This window comes from Gavia stellata, chromosome 6 (assembly GCF_030936135.1).
Source record: "Gavia stellata isolate bGavSte3 chromosome 6, bGavSte3.hap2, whole genome shotgun sequence".
NCBI classification, from domain to species: Eukaryota; Metazoa; Chordata; class Aves; order Gaviiformes; family Gaviidae; genus Gavia; species Gavia stellata.
The window spans coordinates 46,497,318-46,503,317 of NC_082599.1; positions in this window are offsets into that span (position 1 = coordinate 46,497,318).

The following is a 6,000-nucleotide window of genomic DNA, read 5'->3' on the forward strand; positions in this document are numbered from 1 at the left end:
TTTGTTCTCTTTTGATAATAAATCATTAGGGCTCAATAAGGCAAAAAGAAATATTTGTTATTTGTACTGATTCTAGCTGGTAGAAAATAGTAGTAAGTAGTAGTAGAGTGGAAAATACTTCTCTCCTTGGAGTTTGGCCTCTTCAACATCAAAATCACTTTTGTAAGACAATGTCAAGACAAGTAACTGCTTAAACTCAGTTTAAAAGTACTTTTTTTTTCTACTTCGTAGCCTCTGTTGCTGGCCAGATTCAGCCTTGCAATTATTTTTTTTTAATTAGGAAATGCAGTGACAGAGACCCAGTTATGTCTGTGCTGCACTGTTTTTATTTACAAGAAATGTACACAAAGTCCTATTTCCCTGAAAAGAGGAAGAATCAAACAAGATGAGGCAGATTGTCTGCTTACAGTTTGTTCTTTTGACTTTCTCTTGGTGACATACAACTGTTGCTTCTCTTGCTCTCTGTTGCTTTTTTTCTGTTTGCTTGCTGGGTGCTGATGACACACAGATACACACTGTCCTTCCAAACTATACCCAACCTTTGCATTCGCGTTCAAACCACAGTGCTACCCTTTATACCACATATCTTAGTTCCTACACCAGCCTTATCATGCTTGTCCGGGTTTCAGCTAGTAGTTTTTACTGTGTCAGTTATTGATAAATAAAGGCAAATTTAGCATGATTAGATAATTCTGTTCTGCCCACTATTTTCAGCAGTGCCCACAGAGCAAAGTCAATGGCAACTCCCAGAGACAGCAAATCTACAGGATGGATTTATATTAAAAATGAAATATGTATTTATGTAATCTTAGGGTTCAAAAAGCTGCGGTATATGGCAGCATGTATGCTGCATTTGTGTCCTTTTTTCCTCCTGGATGAAAATCTGCTATCAATTCTGAGGAAAAAGGGCTTTTTCTCCCACTGGTATTTCCCACAGGACTTCAGGAGAGGGCTGGCTTTGGAACTGTTCCTTCCCACAGCAACAGAACGGTGCTGAACTGTTGCTGTGAGAGGCAGGGACCCCTGGACCACAGCTCCTGCTGAGTCCTGAGCTAAGTAGGAGGGAAGGACAAGTGACCCTGCTGCTCATGGAGGCAGCCCTTTCCTGGATGCTGTGAGTCTCTTAGTTCCAGCTGAGGTCCCAATTCAGCTGTCCCACAGCTATTATCTATCACAGCTGCATGATCTGCCTCTGTGTTGGGCAGGGAGTGCTCTCGGAGTTCAGAGCTTGTCCAAATGTGGGAAAACCTGCAGTTCAGCAGTGGAAGAAGCGGCTCCTGTGAATGGCAGAGTTGGTGCATCTGAAGTGGCAGAAACCCCACTATTACGACAAATGTCATCCATGAGCGTTCAAGGATTTAACAAGACAGTCTCTGGAATGGAGTAAAAATCTTCCAGGGAGGAAGAAACTATAATTTTTTTTCCTAACTGGTTGTGGAACAGAGTTACTCTTTCAGTGTTACCACATCTGCACCTCAACACAGCTAGCTGTCACTCACACCTCCAGGTAAACTCCTTGGTGAACAAGTTCTTCAGCTGAACTGACTAGAACCAGATAAGATGCCAACAGCAGCTGTGGTCACACCTTTTCATTAAATCAAGCATATGATTCTGTGTGATGTAGGGGAGTTTTGTCATTGACCTAATTAGGATCAAAAGCAAATCCTAATGGCTGCCTGCAAGTCCCTGTGATGTCAGTAAAAGTTTTGCCATTGTACTTTTGTACCACCTTCTTAACACGTCGTGACTTCCATCTGCATATGCACAGAGACCGAATCGATTAGAGGTTTTATCAAGCTTCTGGGATAAAGCTGATTAAAAATAAAATATTGGACCAAAATCTACTTTGAGTTATATAAATTTAACTCCATTGTCATGGAATTTCTTTTCAGTTGCGCTGTTGCAACCAAGTGCAGAGCTTTTGCCTTAAATGTCTCCCAGCTTCAGAAAATATTCTGGTCAGGAATCTTTTCTTTCATTTTTCTTGATGTTGACGTTATTTCACTAACCCTTCTTTATCTTTGCTGCTGAATATACATTTGATTACTAAATGTAGTGCTTCTCTTCACATGACCTATTTCTTTTGAGTCTTAATACTGTTGCTTGGATACACTTCTCTCTTCTAAGTGAGGCACTTGGTTTCATCTTACTGTTTTCTGTGCTTTGTGCAATACAAATGGATTGTTAATGAATATTTTTTTCAGGTTTTAAAATGTATTTGGTTTGTCTGGCACCTTGGTTTCAGCAGAACTTTTGTCTTTGATTGCAGATCTGTGGTTTTATGTACAGCGTATCCTGTGTAACACTGAATAGCTTGCTATTCTTGCTTTTCTTTACAATCAGTTACAACAATGACACCATTATGCAGAGTAAAGGCCAATCGCTACATAACTTATGGGAATACTAATATTTGTAGATAAACAGGGAGATAATAAATTTCCTTTTTGTATGTGTACTGTAGCTGCAAGTTAATTCCTGGAGCACCTTACATGAATTCATCTTTCTGTTTTCGTTTTGGGCTAGTAAAAGTATACAACAGGAATAAACTAAAACATTTTAATTTGGGCTGAAGTATTCTTACTCCTGTATGTAGTTTTGCTTATACCATTTTGAAAAAGGTATAGTAGACTAGAACAAGAAAAAGTTGAAGGAAGGGTGGCAGAGACTTTCAGAAGCAGAGAATAGCTACCATGTGTGGAGAAGTTAAATAGGTTAGAATACTTATCCTAGAAGAGTGACAATAGAAAGCAGCACAAGAAAAATCTTTAAAGCAATGGATGGTGTGGAAAGGTAAACAAGAAGCAAGCATTCACATAATCTCACAGTACAAGAATTAGGAGCATCCTGTGAATCATATAACAGATAAAAAAAAAATCAGAACGAAGTACTTTTCATATGACATAAATAGTGGAATGGGATACTGTTGGAGACTGAAGAGCCAGTACTATAAAAAAGGGAGTAGGTAGGGTAATGGAAGGTGTCCGTTGGTTGCCATTGAAGATAGCGGCCAGATACAAACCCCATCTCAATCGTTTGATCACTGATTACTGGAAGCTGAAAAAATGTACAACAAGAAGGTTCGGAGTGTGATTTTTGTATGGGGTTTTATTCTGATTTATATAATGTGCTGCCTGGCCTATGCTCCTGCATCTTTACTGCTACTTTTAACTATGCTAACTGGATTAAAGATAGCACACGTATACCTCCCTGTGCTACAGGCACATCTTGATTTTGCTGTTTTGGACATGTAGAGCAATTTGAGAAGAAAGGGGAAACTTTTAAAGTTTACTCTTGTCAAAACATTCCACATGCTTACTGGTATGTGGCTAAGTAACCACACTGATGTGAGTGTTTAATACTGTGTGTTTTCTTTGTAGGTGCACCCGAAGTTTCATTATGGTTTGTACTGCTGGAGAAATAACAGAAATCAAGGAGTGAGTTAGAATTCTGTCAAGAGAGCAGTAATTGATGGTGATGTGTTGTGGAAGCACATGCATGAAATGAGTTAAGTACTTGGACATTCCATTTATTAACAGTATTACCAAATGTTACTTGTATGAAGATGTTACATTAGGCTGTGTGAAGGAAAATTAATGCATATGCTAGTTAACAATCAAAATGAGAATAATGTATATAATCATGTTCTTGATAGGTAACTTGTGTAAAGAACTGTTGGCTTTTGAGGCTGATGCAGAACACCGCTCTCTCAAGAAAAAGAATAAACTGCCCACCTAACTAGAGAAGCACAAAGCTAAATAAGGCGCCTAAACATAGCTGTCTAGTACCATTTTAGCTGCTGTGTGGTATATCTCTCCTGTCCTCCAGCTGTTGCTTCAGAAAGCAGCCAATCTATCATCAGTCTTGTGGTGTATCTGCTAGCCCTCTGCAGATATCTTTGATACCTAAGGGTGTGTCAAGTGGCACCAGATGGTGCATATGATCTCTGTGAGTGGCAGCTGAAAGGTCACCTGGGGGCTCTCGCTGACACTCCTTCAGGTAACAGAAGTGTGGAGGAACCTATCCGGGGAACCAGTTCCTCACCTAGATCTGTCAGAGCACTGATGTAGAGCCCCAAAAACATAGAAGTTTGTACTTTAGCTACATGGGCTGAACTTAGTGGAGTCAATACAAATAAATCACATTAAAAAATCATGTACGTGTGAGTTATGCAAGAGCAGATTCCACACTGTATACAGTACAGTACGGGGTACATTACTTTGATTAAATTTTTACTTGATTTTGGTATCTAGTATGGAGGAGACTTTAATAAAGGTCAGTTAAATGCTAAGGTATTGTTTCTTCTGGTCCTTTAAGGAACTATAATTTCCTTACAATTTTCCTCCTTATTCAAATATGTTCAGATGCTGTTGAAATTGTCATGTAACAAACATGTACATTTAAAATAGTAAATAAATGTATATGGCTTTTGAAATAAAATAAACAAATTGGTGAACTAGCTTTATTATCCACTGCATCCCTCAGAGAGTTGAATAATGACACATAGTGAATAAATCAACAATTAAATGTAACTACCCCATGGCCAATTAAAAAAAATTAACAAAACAACCATTACAGATCTAGATAACAAAATCCAGGGAGATATTAATATCTAGAATAACCTGCAAAATGTCCAACAATCAAAAAATTAAAATAATATTACACAAATAATACTACATCTTACCATAAGAGCTCTGCATTTTTTAATTGATGTTAACATTTTTGGCAAACTTATCATGTTGTTTTTCTTAGTATTTATCACACAACATTACTCTGGTCATACAACAAAAATCCCAGGAGTATATTGAGACCTCCTGAAAGACCATTTAACTAAATGAGGCACAAATGTTTTCCTTTGAAGGCAAAATGCCTTCTACGATTGAATCTTAAAATCCTCTTTAAAAATGTCAGAAAGGGATGTGTATTTAATTACTTTGCTAACTATTAAGGAAAAAATCCAATCTATCTGATAACTCAGTATTGTTTCTTATTAACAGTTGCCTAAGCAAGGGATGTGGAAAACCTAAGTATATTCACAACATGCTTTTCTTCTGGCTAGATGATGCTGGTATCTATGGTCTTACAGCATACTATGTCAGTGTTGCCAAGTGGATCATTTACCTTCAGTGTGAGGTACTGTAATTACATCATCTAATATTGCCAGTACTTATCCTAATTCTGCCATTTACTGATCTCCCTACCTTTAAGAAATATTTCAGAGCCCAGAATGTTTTAGATTGGAGTGTTTCAGACCTAGGTTAGCGTGAGTTTCAAACTTCTCTGAATTGATAAAGCTTTGCAGATGCATACATTCTCAGTGGTTCCAGAGTACACAACCACATTAAGCAGGAACAGGCCCAGAATAGCCTGTTCTACCACTTGTTGCACACATCTGTATTTCCAGACACACAAAGATCCTCATTTCCAGCAGGTCCCACCTATCTGGTATGTGGAGAACCATCTCTCTAGGCAGCCTTTCAGTCCTTACCACCAGCCATTTGCAAGTGCCTGAGGGAGTGTCTGGACTGTGTTACTTGTGTGCTTTCACTGGTGTGGTAACTACTTGTGGACACCTGAAACCATCTCGATTAGCCTAGAGGTGGGATTTCAATTCAGACAAGCTGGCTCAGCTGGGACACAGGACCAGCCTTGCTTCTTACTCTCACTTTTGTTAGTAAGCTGCCAGCTTCAGAGTGACAATATAAACAAGTGCTGACAGTCACCCAGCATTTCTAGAGCGTCCAGAAGAGCAGACAAGTTCTGTCACAGTTAAGTGAGAAAGACTCATAGATACTGATGCAAGTGTGGATTTAATAAAGCAATAGAGGATTTAATCCTCCCACACCCCAATATTAGCCTTCACTGCCTAGTTCCCTGCTATAGTACAGGGAACTGGTGCTATTAGTATAGCAGTGTGGCTTCTCTCAGAGCCTTCAGTCCCCTGTGCCTGAGAAGAAGCTGTGGCTGTCTCTAACAGCTAAGAAATGTCTCTGCCTGCACTGC